Below are 21,562 nucleotides of genomic sequence, written 5' to 3'. Positions count from 1 at the left end.
ACCATTGCACCCACCTTCCAAAACTTGGCTTGAATGACGAACTATTGGATCTTGGATGCACTTCCCCTCTAGGAATTGGTTAAAATGGCCCCACTGGAGAATCTAAGGTCTACCTATTTCACACACTTTATTTGAGATTGCAAGGTGGTGGATCTAGGAGACACAAAAAATTGGATCCACATTTCAAGCCTTCATTATAATGGCCCAGTGGGTTGTAGATCTTTGATGCACCTACTTCCCAATTCTTAGTCTAAATGGCAAAGTGGTGGATCTAGGATCTACTCATCCCACAAACATTGTGTAAAATCACAAGTGTTATGATGACCAAGTGTTGAATGCACCTAACTTTAAGACATGGTTAGAATGGCCAAGTGGTGGATCTACATTCTACACCCACCTACCAACACTTGGTTAGAATGGCCAAGTGGTGGATCGATTGTCTATCTTTCCAATGAACACTATTTAAAATTGATAGATGGTGGACATAGGGGAGACCAACCATGCAAAAGTTGGTTAGAATGGCCAAATCGTGGATCTAAATTGCAGCCACCTTCAAGCCTTGGTTAGAATGGCCAGGTGGTGGATCTAAGGTCTGCATATTGCAACACATTGTGTAAAATAAGAAGTTGGTGGATGTAGGAGACACCAACCATTGCATCCACCTTGAAAAATCTGGTTAGAATGGCCAAGTGGTGGATCTTGGATACACTCACCTTGAAAAATAGGAAGTTGGTGGATGTAGGAGAAACTAACCATTGCATCCACCTTGAAAAATATGGTTAACACTAGGTTGGTAACCTAACAGGACATAAAAGTGTCCTTTCAGGGTATTGAAAAAAACCTCCAAAACCATAGTAGATCCACTCATTTTGTAAAATCCTTTCATGAGGTTAAAGTTCAAGGCCTACTACACATGGAGAAAATAAGAAACTTGTAAAATTTATCATCTTTTGGTCACACCAAGCCTCCAAAGTTGATGGACCAGTACATTTTCATCAAAACAGTCATTTCTTATGTTTTGTTGCATAAAAATAAGATTAGGGATTTTAGTAGGACTTGAAATAAATTCCCTAGTTAACTTCAATGGGTTGGTGATCAGAAAATATGATTGCTTCTCCCTCACCATGGAGCATGTCAAAAGAATAATACATCTCTTACCAAGGGGAATCTTGGGGTCAAAGACGAAGTGCTAAATACAGCAAACATGAAAAAACTGGGTTCAACATTATGACTTGTAGAATCCCATAGAAACTATTCAATATCTAGCCAAATTTGATCCTTATGACTAGATATGGTTACTACCTACAAATTGCATGTAGTTTGTTAAGTATGGAGCCTGATTTACCCTTGTAATTTTTTGTGGTAAAAGCGCACATTTGTAAGGCTCCCATTATGAGGAGAAGCCATCGTGCGTGAAGAAAATCACTCACCGGAAACCAAAATTTTCACGGACAAGAATCAGGGGCAACTTTAGGGGCCTCGGGGGCCTCTACCCCCGAGACGTTTTTTCCTTCGCCGGAATATTCCTTTTCGCCGGAATATTATGGCCGGACGGGACCGGAAAGTGGTTGGAAAACAACCGGTCGGTTGGCCGGTGGCCGGTAGTCAATGGCCGGTGGCCGGTGGTTGGAAGTCTATGGCCGGTGGCCGGTGGCCGGTGGCCGAATTCAATGGCCGACACCGGTGGCCGAATTCAAAAGCGGACTTGTCTTCTCAAGGGTGGCCACACATGGGCGGATTGGAGGGTCGGATTTGGACTTATTCGCACAAGGGCGGCTACACATGGCTGCCTCTCATAAGAGAGGGCAGCCCTTTTGGCCTATAAAAGAAGGCCATTTCTACACACATTTCATAGTGTGAAGTTGATGCAACAAGGTGAGTGTGAGGTGGTGAGAGTGAAGCAAGGCGAGAGCTCCATTAAGGGTATAATTCCTTTGTAAACTACTTCTTGTTTTGAAGTACTAAAGCCATTGAGTGGCTGCTTTCCCGTGGGCGTAGCCCACATTGTGTGAACCACGTATATCGTGTGTACTCTCTCTCTCTCTCTCTACTCTATAATCTCTTGTGTGTGAAATCTATCTCTCTCCATTAAGTAATCTACTCAAATATCTTTTTAGCTACGTCTTATTTCCTAACAATTGGTATCAGAGCAAGGTTTTCTCGTAGCTAAATTATCTCAAGGAAAGGATTCCTTGAATTGAGTGGGAGTTATGGCGGAGGAAGGGAAGCTCAAGATTGAGAAGTTCAACGGAAAAAACTACCAACATTGGAAGATGCGGATTGAAGACTATCTCTACCAGAAGGACCTCTATTTGCCACTAGGCGATCTTGCGAAGAAGCCCGCAACAATGGCAGATGAAGCATGGATTGTCCTTGATCGAAAGGCCCTGGGAACAATCCGATTAATCTTGGCGTCAACTGTGGCCTTCAATGTTTCGGAGATGAAGACCACAGAGGACTTGATGAAATCACTTGACGACTTCTACGAGAAACCATCGGCATCCAATAAGGTATTTATTATGAAGCGCTTGTTCAATCTAAAGATGGCAGAGAATGGTTCAGTTGTAGCACACCTAAGTGACTTTAACACAAACATAAGTCAACTTCGATCGGTGAAAATCAATTTCGATGACGAAGTGCGAGCTCTCCTTATACTATCATCTCTACCGGATAGTTGGGACAGCCTTGTGATGGCTGTAAGTAATTCTATTTCTAGCACAAATACTCTTAAGTTTGATGATGTTGTGGGTGTTCTCCTAAGCGAGGAAATACGAAGGAGAAGCACAAGAGAATCATCAAGTGCTGCACTGTCAGTGGAAACAAGAGGAAGGCCTAAGGAAAGGTTCAAAAACCAAAAGGGTCGTGATCGCTCAAGGCAGAGCAAGTCACGCACAAAGTCAGTTCTTGAATGTTGGAACTGTGGCAAGAAGGGCCACGTCAAGAAGGATTGCTGGTCCAAGAAGAAGGAGGAGACAGAGTCTCAAGACAACAAGCCAACATCGGAGGCCAATGTGGTAGGTAGAGTAGAGCAAGATGCTCTAATTCTGTCATTAGACAATGTGCCTAATTCCTGGATAGTAGATTCCGGGGCTTCATTCCATGCGACACCACACAAGCAACATTTCCAAGATTACACCAAAGGTAATTTTGGGTATGTATACTTGGGAGATGATGAAGCTTGTGAGATTGTCGGCAAAGGTACAGTTTCTGTCAAAGCTGCTAACGGAAATGAATGGAAGCTTAAAGATGTTAGGCATGTTCCTTCTCTTCGCAAAAAATTGATCTCTACAGGACAATTGGACGATGAAGGTTACAACATTGTATTCGTAAACAAATGGTGGAAGATCTCAAAGGGATCTTTGGTGGTTTCCAAGGGACAAAAGGTCGGTACACTTTACTTGTGTACTGTTAGCATGCAACCTTCAGCTTGTGCAACAACTACAGAAGTTGATAGTGCGGTGTGGCACTATCGACTTGGGCATATGAGTGCCAAAGGAATGCAAATCCTTCAAACAAAGAAGCTTCTACCAGGTTTGAAAGAAGTGGACTTAGAGTTTTGTGACGATTGTGTTTATGGTAAACAAAAGAGGGTAAAATTTCAAAAATCAGGAAATGAAAGAAAAAATAAAAAACTTGAGTTGGTTCATTCTGATGTTTGGGGTCCTGCAAGTACACCATCACTTGGTGGCTCATTGTACTATGTAACATTCATAGACGATGCGACTAGAAAAACATGGGTTTATGTCATGAAGAATAAATCCGATGTATTTTCCATATTTCAAAGGTGGAAAGCCTTTGTGGAGAATGAAATAGGTACCAAGGTTAAATGTCTCAGATCCGACAATGGAGGTGAATATTGCAGCCAAGCTTTTGAAAGATTTTGTGCTAGCAATGGCATTCGGAGGCAAAGGACAAACCCAAGGACACCTCAACAAAATGGGATTTCGGAAAGGATGAACAGGACAATCAGCACGAAGCATGCGGCTACATGCAGGCCTACCGCTTGAGCTTTGGGCGGAAGCTGTAAGTACGTCTATGTACTTAATCAACCGGTCACCCTCAACGGCATTGAATGGGGGAGTTCTAGAAGAGGCATGGACAGGTAAACCAGTGAATTATGCATTTCTCAAAGTGTTTGGGTGTGAGGCTTTCATGCACATAGATAGAAGCCTAAGATCAAAGCTAGATGCAAAGTCCAAAAAGTGTTTCTTCATTGGCTATGGAGAAGGTGACTTTGGGTATCGCCTATGGAATCCTGAAGATGGTAAAATCTTAAGGAGTAGGGATGTAATATTTAACGAATAAAATATGTACAAAGATTACTTGGAAAGAAAACAAACAAAAGAAACAGGTGATGAGTACATGGAGCTTGAGGACGGTGAAGACTCAAGGACTGAAAACGGTGACAATGTGCAACAACGTCAACCAAATAAGGAGCCTCAACCTATTCCCCGAAGTTCTACAAGAGCAAGTAGACCTCCAGAAAGGTTTGTGTTGGGGTATTAAGCCCAATGTGGTCGCCCAGGTAAGTGGGCGGGCCGCCAGGTATGTACACATATTCTTTTGTAAAAACCTAATAAGGACTCACTATACTCTACACATTATAGTAGAGCGAGTTCACCATATCGTCGTGCTCTTCTTCTCGCACTCTCTCTCACGTCGCACTTCCGCTCGTACTCCTTCAACTGGTATCAGAGCTCAGATCGAGGCTCGGGGCAGCATTTGCAGGTAGCCAGAGTCACCTGCTCAGATTGGAGTGAGATTTGATAGGCGAAGACACGGCCCCAAATCCTGTGGGTCATCTCGGCCACCATTCGGCCACCATTCGGCTTCGACAAAGTTCTGCGCAGGCCATTTTCGACTACGTGGTCTTGGCGGGTGCAGATCGGACTTTGCAAATTTGGGGTTTTTGGCCTATGACTGCAGTTGTTGAGGATATCGGCACTCCTAGAGTGTTGATTTGTGGCTGTCTACACATCGAAGGACGGCTCACAGTTCTTGGAGGTGTGTCACATACGACACGGGCGCATCTACACACAGACTGTAGGCGACATCCACTAGTTCATCAGGTAGCTTGTGTTTGCTGCTTGATATTCCAGATTTCATCCTGACATTGCAGGTACTTCCACATGGGATGTATTGTCAGAGATGATGTATGTCTGTTGAGGGTTTCCTGGCTGTGAGTCATGCAGCAAACAACCGCCGCAGCGGTTACAACATACAGTGGGAAAATTGTGGATGTATGACTTTGTGGGAAGTCTATGTATTGTCAAATTTACTACAGCCTTTGTTGAGGGTCGAGTGAGGTTTTATTGAGCCGGGGGATTCTCGAATGTTGAGATCCTTTCGGTGATACAGGTCTTGGAGCGATCCCTCAAGCACCCTTAGATAGGCAGCTAGGATGTATTGACTGTGAGTTAGACAGTTGGGATTGCATCTTTGCTTTACTGCCGTTGAGGAATTGTTGCAGTATATGCTTACAGGACAGTGAGACAGGACACTGAGAGACAATACAGGTGTAGGACAGGTTTACCCACAACTTACAGTGTTAGAGAGACAGTGGTTTTTTGAGCTGTTTTTTGGTCTGTTTTTGAGTACACCAAAGCCATTTTACAAAGGAGACTCTGCCAAAATTTCTGCAGAATTTGAAGCTTTATTGGTTCATTTGACAGGTTGATATTGGTTCAGAGGTCAGTTTACAGTAGAAACTCTGCCGAATTGTTCCCAAGAAAGTAAACTACTGTGAAGCGTAGCTATAGCTGGATCACAGGACACTGCTCTTTACAATATCAAGAAGCTGGATGGAACCAATTTCCTATTGTGGAAGAAGCAGATTTGACATGTGTTGATACAAAAGAAGCAGATAAAACCTATAAAGCTCAAGGGGATAAAACCACAAGATATGGACGAAGATGAATGGAGCAAAATGGATGAATTGGCACTTTCTACCATTATGCTGACTTTGGCAGAAAGCGTTTACTTCAATGTAGCAGACGAGATGTCGGCTTATCAAGCATGGACAAAGCTGAGTGATCTTTATGAGAAGCAGAGTGCAGCTTCACAGGTATATTGGCTTAAGAAGCTTGTTGACTTGAAGATGAAAGAAGGGACACCTATGTCCAATCATCTGAATGAATTCAACACCATCTACAGTCAGTTGTCAGCTCAAGGTGTCAAGTTTGATGAACCTGTTAGAGCTATGTTCCTGTTGATCACATTGCTGGAAAGTTGGGACACTTTTCGCACAGCTTTGAGTAATTCTGCACCTCCAGATGGTTTGACCATAGCAGGTGTAGAAGGTAGTGTGCTTACTGAAGAAACCAACAAAAAGACAATGGACAAAGGCAAAGGAACAGCCTTAGTTGTCAGGGGAAGGACCAAAGAAAAGTACAAAGGTGGAAAGAGGAATCAGTCTCGTAGCAAGTCCCGCAGTGCTAAAGGCAAGAGTGACATAGAATGCTACCATTGTGGCAAGAAGGGTCACATGAAAAGAGACTGCAGAGAATGGAAAGCAGAAAAAGGCAAAGAGAAAGCTGAAGACCATGGTGAGAAGAACAATTCCTCAGTGAAGATTCAAGAAATAAATGTGACAAACACTGTTGCAGAGGATGACAGTCTAGTGTCAGGAGACATCTACTTCTTGAAGAATACAATGGACTCAGCTCTTCTTATAGCATCTGATGGAAATGCACTGAGTGACTGGATTATAGACTCAGGGGCATCCCTTCATGTGTCTCTAAACAAGGAGTGGTTTACCTCTTATGTGACCACTAAAGATAATGTTCGGCTAGGCAATGGGCAGGCATGTGAGATCTTAGGTGTTGGAGATGTTCAATTGAAGTTTCAGAATGGCTCTTCTTTCACGCTGAAGAATGTGAGACATGTTCCCGCAATTACAAAGAGCTTGATCAATACAGGTTTACTTGATGATGCTGGCTACGTCACCACTTTTGGACAGAACATGTGGAAGATATCCAAGGGTTCTATGACAGTAGCACATGGAGTAAAGTCTGGAGGACTTTACATGATTTATGTATCAAATGTCTCTAAAAATGTAATCAATGTAACCGAGCAGCCGAACATCTCTTTGTGGCATAGCCGGTTAGGACATATGTCCAAGAAGGGAATGGAAATCTTGTCTCGTTATGGTTATTTGCCTGGCTTGTCATTTAATGATTTTGAATTCTGTGAACATTGTCTGTATGGTAAGCAAACACAGCAGCCACATAAGCATAGAAGCAATAGAAGAGATACACAGTTGGCACTTGTTCATAGTGATTTGTGTGGACCTATGCCTAACCTATCTCTAGGGGGAGCTTCTTACTTTATGACATTTATAGATGATTACTCGAGGAAAGTATGGGTTTACTTTCTCAAGCACAAGGATGAAGCGTTTAGTATTTTCAAAACGTTTGTGACACTTGTGGAGAATCAAAGTGGCAAGAAGCTTAAATGCTTACGTACTGACAATGGTGGAGAGTATGTTTCAAAGGCCTTTCAGGACTTTTGTGAGTCAAAAGGTATAAAACGTGAACTTACTGCTCCTTACAATCCTCCTCAAAATGGTGTTGCTGAGAGGATGAATAGGACCATACAAGAGAAGGTCAGAAGTATGCTGTCTAATGCACAACTGCCAAATGGGTTTTGGGCTAAAGCTGTATCAACAGTTGTTCATCTTATAAATAGATCTCCTAGCAAGGTTTTGCAGAAGGATTTAGTGGCAGAGATGGTATGGTCAGGCAAGGTGCCCTCATACAAGCATCTCAGAGTCTTTGGATGTGAGGCATATACTCACGTTGCAAAGGACTTTAGGACCAAAGTTGAGCCAAAGAGTAGAAAGTGCATCTTTCTAGGCTATGGTAAATATGGTGAGATGGGGTACAGACTTTGGGATCCCGAATCCAGAAAGGTTATCCGCAGCAATGATGTTCACTTTAATGAAGCCAAATATCATTCTAAACCAGAGAGGGTTGAGGAGATTAGAAGATTTGTCTTCCAAGAAGATAAACCTGCACGTGCAAGACAAAATGTCAGGGCTCAAGAGGAGCAAGGATAGGATAGAGTGGAACCACAGGTTGTGGCTGAGCCTGAGCCACCTATTGTGCGTAGATCTAGACGTATCACGCGACCTCTTGATAGGTTTGTTCCATCTATGAACTATGTTATGTTGACTGATTGCAATGAGCCTTCATGTTACAAGGAAGCAGTGCAAATGAAGGACTCAGGGAATTGGCAATTGACCATGCAGTCAGAGATGACAGCTCTGCATAAAAACCAGACATGGAAGCTAGTTAAATTACCACATGGCAAAAAGGCTCTACCTTGTAAATGGGTTTACAGGTATAAGATCACCACTCATGATAGTCAGCCAAAGTACAAAGCAAGGCTTGTTGCCAAGGGCTTTAAGCAAGAACAAGGCATTGACTTTGATGAAGTCTTCTCTCCAATGGTCAAGATGACTACATTGAGATGCTTTCTTGCATTGGTTGCCATATTAGATTTGGTGTTGCACCAAATGGATGTCAAGACAGAGTTCTTGCATGGTGATTTAGATGTGGAAATTTACATGCAGCAGCCAGAAGGGTTTGTTGAGAAAGGCAAGGAAGATTGGGTATGCCAGTTGTTAAAGAGTCTTTATGGCTTAAAACAATCACCGAGGGCATGGTACCATAAATTGCACAAGTTTATGCTTTCTCAAGGCTACAAACGTAGTGAGTTCGATCACTATACAAAGAAGGCTAAGGATGGCAGTTGGCTGATCCTTATTTTGTATGTGGATGACATGTTGATTGCTGGCAAGCACTTGGAAGAAATTTCAGCTTTGAAGTCAAAGATGGAAAAATCGTTTAACATGAAAGACATGGGTGAGGCAAGTCATATACTTGGTATGCGCATTGAGAGAGACAGAGCAAAGAAGTTGATTTGGTTATCTCAAACAGAGTATATTGACAAGGTTTTGCAACGTTTCAATATGGAGAAGGGAAAGGCATTGAGTGTTCCACTGCCACCATATGTGAAACTTAGCAAACAAGATTGACCTGTGTCTGAGGAAGAACATGCTGAAATGGATAAGATTACATATGCGTCTGCAGAGGGTAGTTTGCTGTATGCAATGATTGCTACTCGCCCAAACATTGCATTTTCAGTGGGAGTAGTAAGTCGATACATGTCAAACCCAGGCAAGAAACATTGGGTGGCAGTGAAAGGAGTATTGAGATACCTGAAAGCTACAAAGAGTATGCATATATGCTATGGGAGTTAGGAGCTAAGTGTAAAGGGTTTTACAGACTCAGATTATGCAGGTGACTTAGACAACCGAAGGTCTACGTCAGGGTATGTCTTTACATTGGCTGGTGGAGCAGTATCATGGCGTTCTAGATTACAAGATTGTGTTACTCAGTCTACTACAGAGGCTGAATATGTTGCAGCATCAGAGGTATGCAAAGAATTAATTTGGCTTAATCGACTAGTAACAGATTTGGGAATCAAAGAAGTGATGCCTGTGTTATATTGTGATAGTCAAAGTGCTATACAATTGGCTCGCAATCCAGTTTATCACTCAAAGACAAAGCATGTGGATGTGAAGTATCATTTCATCAGGGAAATGCTCGAGGATAAGCAACTTCAGCTTGTCAAAGTTCACACCACAGAAAATCCTATTGATCTACTTATAAAAGGACTTCCCTCAGAGAGCTTTGCGCATTTTCGCAAGCAGTTAGGTGTAGGGTAGTACATCACTTCTCTACATCTCTTGTATATTAGCTTGTATAGTAGCTTCTCTCACACTTAAAGTACCACATTGGACTTTAAGTGGGAGGTTGTTGGGGTATAAAGCCCAATGTGGTCGCCCAGGTAAGTGGGCGGGCCGCTAGGTATGTACACATATTATTTTGTAAAAACCTAATAAGAACTCACTATGCTCTACACAATACAGTAGAGCGAGTTCACCATATCGTCATGATCTTCTTCTCGCACTCTCTCTAGCGTCACACTTCGGCTCGTACTCCTTCAGTTTGTTCCTTCCTTCAACTATCTCTTGATCTGAGATTCTGGAGAGCCGGAATCATACAAAGAAGCTATGCAACATGAATCCAAAGAAGAATGGACGAAGAGCATGCAAGTGGAGATGGACTCACTACATCGCAACCAAACATGGGAGTTGGTTGAGTTGCCTAAAGGTAAGTGGGCACTTCAAAACAAATGGGTGTACAAGGTGAAGGAAGAAGAAGGTGGGAAGAAAAGGGTTTTCTCAAAAGAAAGGTATTGACTTCAATGAAATATTTTCTCCTGTTGTAAAAATGAAGTCAATTAGGCTTGTCTTAAGCCTTGTGGCTGCTCATGATCTAAGTCTCGAGCAAATGGATGTAAATACAGCATTCCCTCACGGTGACTTAGAGGAGGAAATCTACATGCTTCAACCAAAGGGGTATGAAGTAAAAGGTAAGGAGAAAATGGTTTGCAGATTAAAGAAGAGCTTGTATGGTTTAAAGCAAGCATCAAGACAATGGTACTTGAAGTTTGATCGATGGATGTTGGATCATGGATTCACAAGATGCAACTCGGATCACTGCGTCTACACGAAGAATTTGGGAGATGGGAAGTTCATCATCCTAATGTTGTATGTTGATGACATGCTGATTGCAAGTGCTAACATGCAGGACATCAAAGACCTAAAAGAGGAGTTGTCTAAATCTTTTTCAATGAAAGATTTAGGTGCTGCAAAGAGGATACTTGGTATGAAAATATCAAGGGACAGGACGAAGAAGACAATAAAGCTATCTCAAGAAGATTACATCAAGAAGGTACTAGAAAGGTTTGCAATGGAAAATTCAAAACCAGTTTCTACACCTTTGGCTGGTCATTTTAAACTAACGAAGGATATGTGTCCAAAGACACAAGAGGAGATAGCCTATATGTCTAAAGTTTCATATGCTGCAGCGGTAGGTTCTCTAATGTATACTATGGTCTGGACAAGGCCAGACATTGCACATGCAGTGGGAGTTGTGAGTAGGTTTATGGACAACCCAGGTAAAGAGCATTGGCAAGCTGTGAAGTGGATACTTAGGTATTTAAAAGGGATAACAACAAATTCTTTGTATTTTGGAGGAACTGATATTTTTCTAAAAGGGTATGCTGATGCAGATATGGCAGGTGACAAAGATACTCGAAGGAGCACTATTGGCTATGTGTTCACGGTTGGAGGCACAACAGTAAGCTGGGCTTCAAAGTTGCAAAAAGTGGTTTCACTTTCTACCACGGAAGCAGAGTATGTAGCAATGACGGAGGCAAGCAAAGAAATTCTGTGGCTTCACAGATTCTTAGAAGAGCTTGGATTCAAACAATACAATTGTGTCTTGTACAGTGATAGCCAAAGAGCTATCCATCTTGCGAAGAACTTAGCCTTTCATTCAAGGAAAAAGCCCATTGAGGTGAGATATCACTTCATACGCACTCTTTTGGAAGAGGGACAACTAAAGCTAGGAAAGGTGCATACAAGTGAAAATCCTGCAGACATGTTTACAAAGGTGGTCAACAAGGAGAAGTTGAGCTTTTGCTCATCTTCAATCGGCATTCAAGGATAAGAAGACAGGATGGAAAGGAGTCACAGGTTTGGTTTGGAGATCAGTCTCCAAGTGGGAGATTGTTAAGTATGGAGCCTGATTTACCCTTGTAATTTTTTGTGGTAAAAGCGCACATTTGTAAGGCCCCCATTATGAGGAGAAGCCATCGTGCGTGAAGGAAAATCACTCACCGGAAACCAAAATTTTCACGGACAAGAATCAGGGGCAACTCTAGGGGCCTCGGGGGCGGAGGCCCCCGAGACTTTTTTTTTCCCTCGCCGGAATATTATGGCCGGACGGGACCATAAAGTGGTCGAAAGTCAATGGCCGGTGGCCGGTGGTTGGAAGTCTATGTCCGGTGGCCGAATTCAATGGCCGGTGGCCGAATTCAAAAGAGGACTTGTCTTCTCAAGGGCGGCCACACATGGGCGGATTGGAGGGTCCGATTTGGACTTATTCGCACAAGGGCGGCTACACATGGCTGCCTCTCATAAGAGAGGGCAACCCTTTTGGCCTATAAAAGGAGGCCATTTCTACACACATTTCATAGTGTGAAGTTGATGCAACAAGGTGAGTGTGAGGTGGTGAGAGTGAAGCAAGGCGGGAGCTCCATTAAGGGTATAATCCCTTTGTAAACTACTTCTTGTTTTGAAGTACTAAAGCCATTGAGTGGCTGCTTTCCCGTGGACGTAGCCCACATTGGGTGAACCACGTATATCGTGTGTACTCTCTCTCTCTCTCTCTCTCTCTCTCTCTCTCTCTCTCTCTCTCTCTCTCTCTCTCTCTCTACTCTATAATTTTTTGTGTGTGAAATCTATCTCTCTCCATTAAGTAATCTACTCAAATATCTATTTAGCTACGTCTTATTTCCTAACATAGTTGTCACAAGAAACTAACAATATTGAAAAAGCTATACTTGATATACTAGAATGTTTTGTTTTCTTCTATAATTGAAAAAATCAACCATCGTTGTCTACTATGCAAAATAGGCTATTAGATGCCCCAAAATTCAAGGAATATTAGCTTTATGTTACAATATGCGACATAGAAAATCAAATCTGCATTTGGATATCATGAAAGCCACCAAAAAAATCATAGAAGAGCTAAAATTGGCTAAAAAATAGGATTTGACAATTTTTGTAATTTGGTCTCATAACTTACAACTTTAACATTTATTTCTCCCTAGAAACATCACAACATGTTGAGGACTACTAAAGATAGTTCTCTAGCATTATAGACCTCACAAACATGAATTCTAGAGTGGTATAGTTGCAAAAAGTTGAAAAAAGCCAAAAACAGGACCCGTTTTTTCACACAGTTTAGGTTGTGAAATGTTGTGCAAAGACAAGGTTAAAGATGGAATTGATATTCCAAAAAAAAAGTCAAGTTTTTTTCAGCTCATGAAACAACTTTCTAGACAGATAGCACCTCAAAATCCATTTTGAAACTCTTGACATAATTCAAGGAAAATGGTCACTTAACAGAACATAAAAGTGTCCCAGGATATAAAAGTGTCCCATTACCAACCTAGTATTAAAATGGCCATGTGGTGGATCTTGGATGCACCCACCTTCAAGAATTGGCTAGAAAGGCTAAGGATCTAAGGTCTACCTTTCTTACACAGTTCCTTGAAAGTTGTAAATTGGAGGATTTACAAGACACCAACAATTGCACCCACCTTCCAAAACTTGGCTTAAATGGCCAACTATTGGATCTTGGATGCATTCACCCTCTAGGAGTTGGTTAGAAATGCCCATTGGGGAATCTAAGATCTACCTATTTCACACACTTTATTTGCAATTTCAAGGTGGTGGATCTAGGAGACACCAACAATTGGATCCACATTTCAAGCCTTCATTATAATGGCCCAGTGGTGGATCTTTGATGCACTTTCTTCTCAATTCTTATTCTAAATGGCCAAGTGGTGGATCTAGGATCTACTCATCCCACAAAGATTGTGTAAAATTACAAGTATTATGATGACCAAGTGTTGAATGCACCTAACTTTAAGACATGATTAGAATGGCCAAGTGGTGGATCTATGGTCTACACCCACCTACCAATACTTGGTTAGAATGGCCAAGTGGTGGATCTATAGTCTATCTTTCCTATAAACACTATTGAGAATTGATAGATGGTGAACCTATGGGAAACCAACCATTGCATCTACCTTGCAAAAGTTGGTTAGAATGGCCAGGTGGTGGATCTAAGGTCTGTATATTGCACACACGTTGTTTAAAATAAGAAGTTTGTGGATGTAGAAGACACCAATCATTGCATCCACCTCAAAAAATCTGAGTAGAATGGCCAAGTGGTGGAACTTGGATGCACTCACCTTGAAAAATAGGAAGTTGGTGGATGTAGGAGAAACCAACCATCGCATCCACCTTGAAAACTTTTGCTAGAATGGCCAAGTGGTGGATCTTGGATGCACGGGTACCTTCAACAATTGGCTAGAATGGCTAAGGATCTAAGGTCTACGTTTCTTACACACATTGTTGAAAGTTGTAAATTGGAGGATTTACAAGACACCAACAATTGCACCCACCTTCCAGAACTTGGCTTGAATAGCCAATTGTGGGATATTGGATGCATTCACCCCTTAGGAGTTGGTTAGAATGGCAAACTGGGGAATCTAAGGTCTAACTATTTCACACACTTTATTTGAGATTGCAAGGTGGTGGATCTAGGAGACACAAACAATTGAATACACATTTCAAGCCTACTTTATAATGGCCAAGTGGTGGATCTTTGATACACCTACTTTCCATTTCTTAGTTTAAATGGCCAAGTGGTGGATCTAGGATCTACTCATCCCACAAACATTGTGTAAACTTACAAGTGTTATGATGACCAAGTGTTGAATGCACCTTAATTTAAGACATGGTTAGAATGGACAAGTGGTGGATCTACGATCTACACCCACCTACCAATACTCGGTTAGAATGGCCAAGTGGTGGATCTATGGTCTATCTTTCCTATAAACACTATTTACAATTGATAGATGGTGGATGTAGGGGAAACCAACCATGGCAACCATCTTGCAAAAGTTGGTTAGAATGGCCAAGTGGTGGATCTAAATTGCAGCCACCTTCAAGCTTTGGTTAGGTTGTCCAGGTGATGGATCTAACATCTGCATATTGCATACACGTTGTTTAAAATAAGAAGTTGGTAGATGTAGGAGACACCAACCATTGCATCCACCTTAAAAAATCATGTTAGAATTGCCAAGTGGTGAAACTTGGATGCACTCACCTTGAAAAATAGCAAGTTGGTCGATGTAGGAGAAACCAACCATTGCATCCACCTTGAAAAATTTGGTTAGAATGGCCAAGTGGTGGATCTTGGATGCACCCACCTTCAAGAATTGGCTAGAATGGCTAAGGGTCTAAGGTCTACCTTTCTTACACACTTTGTTGAAAGTTGTAAATTGGAGGATTTACAAGACACCAACCATTGCACCCACCTTCCAAAACTTGGCTTGAATGGCAACCTGTTGGATCTCGGATGCATTCACCCTCTAGGAGTTGGTTAGAATGGCTTACTGTGGAATCTAAGGTCTACCTATTTCACACACTTTATTTGAGATTGCAAGGTGGTGGATCTAGGAGACACCAACAATTAGATCCACGTTTCTAGCCTTTGTAATAATGGCGAAGTGGTGGATCTTTGATGCACCTACTTCCCAATTCTAAGTCTAAATGGTCAAGTGGTTGATTTAGGATCTACTTATCCCACAAACATTGTGTAAAATTATAATGTTCTGATGGGGTTATGATGACCAAGTGTTGAATGCACCTAGATTTAAGACATGGTTAGAATGGCTTAGTGGTGGATCTACGGTCTACATCCACCTACCAATACTTGGTTAGAATGGCCAAGTGGTGGATCTATGGTCTATCTTTCATATAAACACTATTTAAAATTGATAGATGGTGGACGTAGGGAAAACCAACCATTGCATCCACCTTGCAAAAGTTGGTTAGAATGGCCAAGTGGTGGATCTAAACTGCATTCACCTTCAAGCCTTGGTTAGAATGGCTAGATGGTGGATCTAAGGTCTGCATATTGCAACACATTGTGTAAAATAAGAAGTTGGTGGATGTAGGAGACACCAACCATTACATCTACCTTAAAAAATCATGTTAGAATTGTCAAGTGGTGGAACTTGGATGCACTACCTTGAAAAATAGCAAGTTGGTGGATGTAGGAGAAACCAACCATTGCATCCACCTTGAAAAATTTGGTTAGAATGGCCAAGTGGTGGATCTTGGATGCACCCACCTTCAGGAATTGGTTAGAATGGCTCCCGGGGGATTCACCATGGAAAAATTACCGCACCACGTAAGTGCAGGGGAGGGGTTTTCTTTACAAGTTACATAAGCGTATAAGTTAGGGGTAGGCCCCATATAATTTATCTCCCAAGCTTAAAAATAAGGGAGGGGTATCATATTTTTTGGGGGGGGGGGGGGGGAGGAGTGAGATAAGGAGAAAATGAGAGAGTTTTTGTGTTTCAAAATCATGGCTTCCAAAAGAGTATGTCCTCGAACTTGTGAGTCAATAGCTACAAAGATACATGCAAGAACTAATATTGCTTTGTATCAATTGCTTGTTTTGTGATTATAGTTCATTTGTTGAGGGATGAAAGCTATAAAGAGTTTGTATAGATGCATATTTACATGAAGAACCTAACACAACTTTACAACCATGTTTTTTGAGTAATTTAGATGGGTCAAAATTGAAAGAGTAGCTAGAGTGCAGACTGACAAGCACATAATTTGAAAGTCAAACTAAGACACATTGAGGGTACATCTAGTTATCAACAAAAGTGGTTTCTTAGTATGTTTTCAATCACTATGCTACACACTCTTTGACTAGTTTTACTCAATTAGATCATGTGAGACCTAAATTTTATATGTAAGATAGGGGTACAATAGTTTTTCTGCATTTATTGCCGTATAAGAGTAGAAAGGGGGGTCATATTCCCTAATATAAGTCGTATATAGGGTTTTTATCAAAGTTGTCTGCTCGCAAGTGGCATCCCATTTTGTATATAGAGTGAATCCCCCAGGGAATGGCTAAGGGTGTAAGGTCTACCTTTCTTACAAACTTTGTTGAAAGTTGTAAATTGGAGGATTTACAAGACACCAACCATTGCACCCACCTTCCAAAACTTGGCTTGAATGGCAATCTGTTGGATCTTGGATGCATACACCCTCTAGGAGGTGGTTAGAATGGCTTACTGGGTAATTTAAGGTCTACCTATTTCACACACTTTATTTGAGATTGCAAGGTGGTGGATCTAGGAGGCACCAACAATTGGATCCATATTTCAATCCTTCGTTGTAATGGCTAAGTGGTGGATCTTTCATGCACCTACTTCCCAATTCGTAGTCTAAATGGCCAAGTGGTGGATCTAGGATCTACTCATCCCACAAACACTGTGTAAAATTACAACTGTTATGATAGCCAAGTATTGAATGCACCTAGCTTTAAGACATGGTTAGAATGGTCAAGTGGTGGATCTATGTTCTACACCCACCTACCAATACTTGGTTAGATTGGCCAAGTGGTGGATCTAAGGTCTATCTTTCCTATAAACACTATTGAAAATTGATAGATGGTGGATGTAGGGGAAACCAACCATTGCATCCACCTTGCATAAGTTGGTTAACGAGACAATGTTTTCACGAGGTTGGGATGTTAATGAAAATTTATCTGATATCATTGCAGATAGGCTACAAGATGCAATTTTTATTGCTTTAAAAGGCAAGCAAGTGTAGAACTCGAGGGGTTCACTATGTGTAAAACTACCATATCACGTGCGTTCAAGACATGTTTGTAAAATCCCTTATCTGTGAATTTGGTTAAGAATATAATGTACCCTTTTCTTTTAGAATCTGTAAGTTTTTTTAAATTTTGAAAAAAAAATACCCTTCTGTATATATATTTCTATAAGTTTTCAGAACTTTAAATACCCTTCTGTTGAACTCACGTGATAGGTTACATTTTAATTAGTTGACCTCCCCGGGGTGTAGAATAAGAATTCAAATAAAAAGACCACAACCAAAAAGGCAACGAGTGTTACAACGGCTGGTGTTGCAGATGTAGATAAGGACATTTCGAGATCAAAGGACACAAGCAATCAACCCTTATTAAGGTTTGTGGAGCCTGATTGCTTAGAGAACGATGTCCAAAACACAAAGAAGAGTGCTATGGGAGGCATAGAAAAGTATTCGGCATACTTCCCTTTCAAGTATAAGGAGTACGAGATACTCGTCACTAATTATTTTCTTGCTCATGATCACTATAATTGTCGTAAGCTAAAGCCCGCCGATCAAGTACAAAATTGTATGCTCTTCTTTAAAGCAAGTGCGAATCATCCTTCATCATGTGCTTATCTAATTCTTGTAAAGAATTGTGGCCAAAAGTCTGGAGTTCCAATGACACGTTGTTGGACGGGAAGCGACTCACACACCCATGAAGTGCATGCAAACACTACCTAGATCAACATAATGTCAATCGAGGACACTGATGACACGATAGGCACACAGAGGAAATCTCTTAAGCTTGTCAGGCTGAGACCATCCTACACATACAACACTCTGGAAGGCCAACTAAACCACAATCAAGAACCTCACTGCTCTTAACTACACCACCTAGCCACACACACACACATACAGAAGGTAACTCACCTAATCATGCCAGATTCATATGAAACTTAAGGAACACCATCCCCTCACTAGGATACACCTGTCCCTAAGCTTCTACACTCAAAACCCTCACTCTAAACCCATCTGCGAAAAACGCGTAGGATGACAGAGCTTAATTATGAAAGTGCCCGAAACTGAAATTTATGAGTACCTATGCGTAGATTATGTCGCCACGATTCTATAGACTACTAGCACGCAGAAAACAGACATCGTTTGATACACTTACGACCATAAATAGCTCGTAGATACGTCAACGTGTGCGCTTCGTCTCGCGTGGAATGCTTGGCTTTGTCGCGTAGCTCTCCTCAAGCCTACAGCAATGGTGCAGTCGGATCTCCAATGTGTTGAGCGAGCCGGGCGTAGTGAGAGGATGAAGCTCACACTTACTCTCTTTCTCTATCACACACAATAGACGGCAGCGCTAAGTTTTGATTATGATAAAAGTCTTTTTACAAAATGACCTAGGTACCTTATATACTAAGGCTACCTTAGGTATAACCAAAAATGGGGTTGAAAGGGTCAAATGGCTTTGTATTTACAATCTGGAAGTGCCATTGCACCCCGGATTCCGAAACTAGAATAACTACTCATTACAAATGACGTTTATAGCCATAATCCGCAACATTCATAACTAGCAAAAGATAAGACTTTGGTACGAAACTTGAGTTATGTTGTGTTGTTGACCCAGCGGTCAACATTCCCCCCTTCCGCGTTCATGTCGTCCCCGACATGACCTGATTGTCGATGGCGATGTGGTCTTTGCTATCGTTTTGTTGTTGGAAAGAAAGTATAGGCTATAGCCTTTGCAGTAGCTTGTCTTGTTTGTCCAATCCGATGTACATAGTCTTCACATGATTCAGGAAAATCATAATTGATGATGAACTTTATGTCTTTCACATCCACGCTCCGAGTTGCAGCATCTATTTCTGTCATTAAAGGTCTATTGCCAGATCTAAATTCAAAAAGAACCCAATGTCATTGAACTTGACTCTTATCATCATGGATAGAGAAAGCTCCATCCATCATTTGCTCCAGCAAATCTGTGAATTCGGAGTATTTGTGATTCTCAGAAACAACTTCTACAATCTGTTGAATTGAGTGATTGGCTTTCTAATCTTGTGAGCCAATGACAACTTTGTAAGGATTTTGTAGAAATTGTATGGCTAAACCCGTAACTTCTTTAGGCCAAGTTGCACTCCAATGCAAAGTCTGTCTTTCAAGCCAAATCCAGGACTTTATTATTCTAATTTGAGGTTCAAAACCCTACCGAGCATTCAATGCGCATTATCAAGGGCAAGCTTTTGAGATCCTTTGATTACCCTTATGTCTGCTCTTTGACATCGAGGACTTCTTTGTTCTTGAGTTATGTTGTGTTGTTGACCCAGCGGTCAACACTTTGCTGTTGTTTTGGCTTCATCTGTTGCACTGCTTGTGTCTTTGTCGAACCACAACATGAACTATGATCCATTAGAGCGGACGTCTATCATCGTAACCATTCATCTTTTGAGATCCTCTGATTACTTTTGTGTCTGCTCTTCTTCATTGGTAACTTCTTTGTTCCTACGCAATCATGTTGTTAGTGTTGTCTGCAGCTTTGTCATTGTAGGCCATTCTTCGACTCGCCATTGAGGAGAAGTATGCTATGATCTGAAAGTGGTGCTCCAATTCATTTGTCAATTGATTTGAGTAGCATTTCCTTATTGTTGATGTAGAAGGAATATGTACAAGAGTATGGTGATAGGTGTCTTTAGATTAGGGTCTAAAACCTGGATGACCAAAGGGAAAAAACCCGGTGGGAAAAAAAATGCCTTTGGTATACGCTCTTATTGGAACTGATCAGTTGAACGTGAAGTACATGTTCATGAAAGGTGAGTGCTTGGGTGAAACACGAAAAGAGTGCCTGATGCAAGTGCCAATTATGGGAAACTCTATATGTATATGAGAAATTTGTCAACAAAAGTATGCAATGTGAAAGAAGGAGATGATGGGTGTTTCGAGGAATAAATGTAGCAAATGTGACATCAAAAGATGTCTCAATAGCTTCCACCTTTCCAAGAAGGGTTTTCGATGTAGAAGTTTCTCCACTCGTATCTCACTGTGCTCAGTACGTGAGTGTCTTTTGGAGCTTCTCCTTCACTTCACTAAACTTAAGTACTTAGACTTCGACTCTTTTGCTCACCTATACCAGCATGAGCGACACAACGTAAATATGCTCAACTCTTCCAGCTTGAGCAGTACCTAGAATAGCTAAGACGCTTAGACCATAGAGAATATTACTTGAAGCTTTGGGACTAACACCTCACTCATTTTGTGGCTTAGCTACTTGACTCTAACTTGTATGACTTGTCGGTTGCATGTTGACACTGCTTTGTGACAAGTTCTTCGGCTGTTGTAGTGGCTGCTGAGACATACTTCATGAAGTTTCATAGTTTCCCTGTACCTTGTTCTCTTTGTAGTGCTCAGGCCTCTCGTCAGTCTTTTCTTCATGTGGAATATGGAATTTTTTATTTTTTCTTAATAATAAACAAAGAAAATCTTAAAACAACTCAACAAAAGAAAAATCATTCAAATAGAAATCTAAATGCTATGTACACTATACACATGTCCCTAGGGGCTCATATATGGATTTTGTCCCCATACTCCTCTGTAACACTACTATGAGGGCATATACTCTAAATTTCGTCAAAAAATTATCACAATATAATGAAAAAATTCAATGCATCTCACAAAACATTGCCCTCTAATAGTCATAATGTTAGGTCCGCATTCAGAATGCCTCCCCCCTTCCTATTTGGAGTCATCCTTTACAACAGGGTATCGCAAAGGGTATGTGTTGTGCTTGGGCAATTAAAAGTTGTGCCTATGCAGGCCTTGTAATGTAGCCCTATTATGCATACACAGTCAATGCATGGAAAAGATTTATGTTGTGCAAGATGTGGGTATAAGCAATTTGATTATTGACATTTGTTGGGGAGGGTTCCTATTCTAAGCAATGTAATGGTCTTTGAAGCTCCGGTATCGTTGCTTGATTGAAGCGACTTGATCTCTTCTAACTGTACTGTAATCATAGGAAGAATTGTAAGAATTGAAGCGGCGATGCATTGACAACAGTTTTGTTGTTCTTCTTTGGGACCCATTTTTTTGTGATTATTGGATGTTTTGTTGCTGACGCTCGTTTGGGAACCCATACTTGCCCGTGCTTCGTTTGTGTTTGAAGAGACTTCTTTGGGATCCACCTTTTTGTTGTGTGAGTCAACAGTGGTCTTTGCTTCACCCCTTGTACGCTTG

The sequence above is a fragment of the Adiantum capillus-veneris genome, chromosome 29 (assembly GCF_014529385.1).
Source record: "Adiantum capillus-veneris isolate H3 chromosome 29, ASM1452938v2, whole genome shotgun sequence".
NCBI lineage: Eukaryota > Viridiplantae > Streptophyta > Polypodiopsida > Polypodiales > Pteridaceae > Adiantum > Adiantum capillus-veneris.
Note: the sequence above shows the minus strand (reverse complement) of the source record.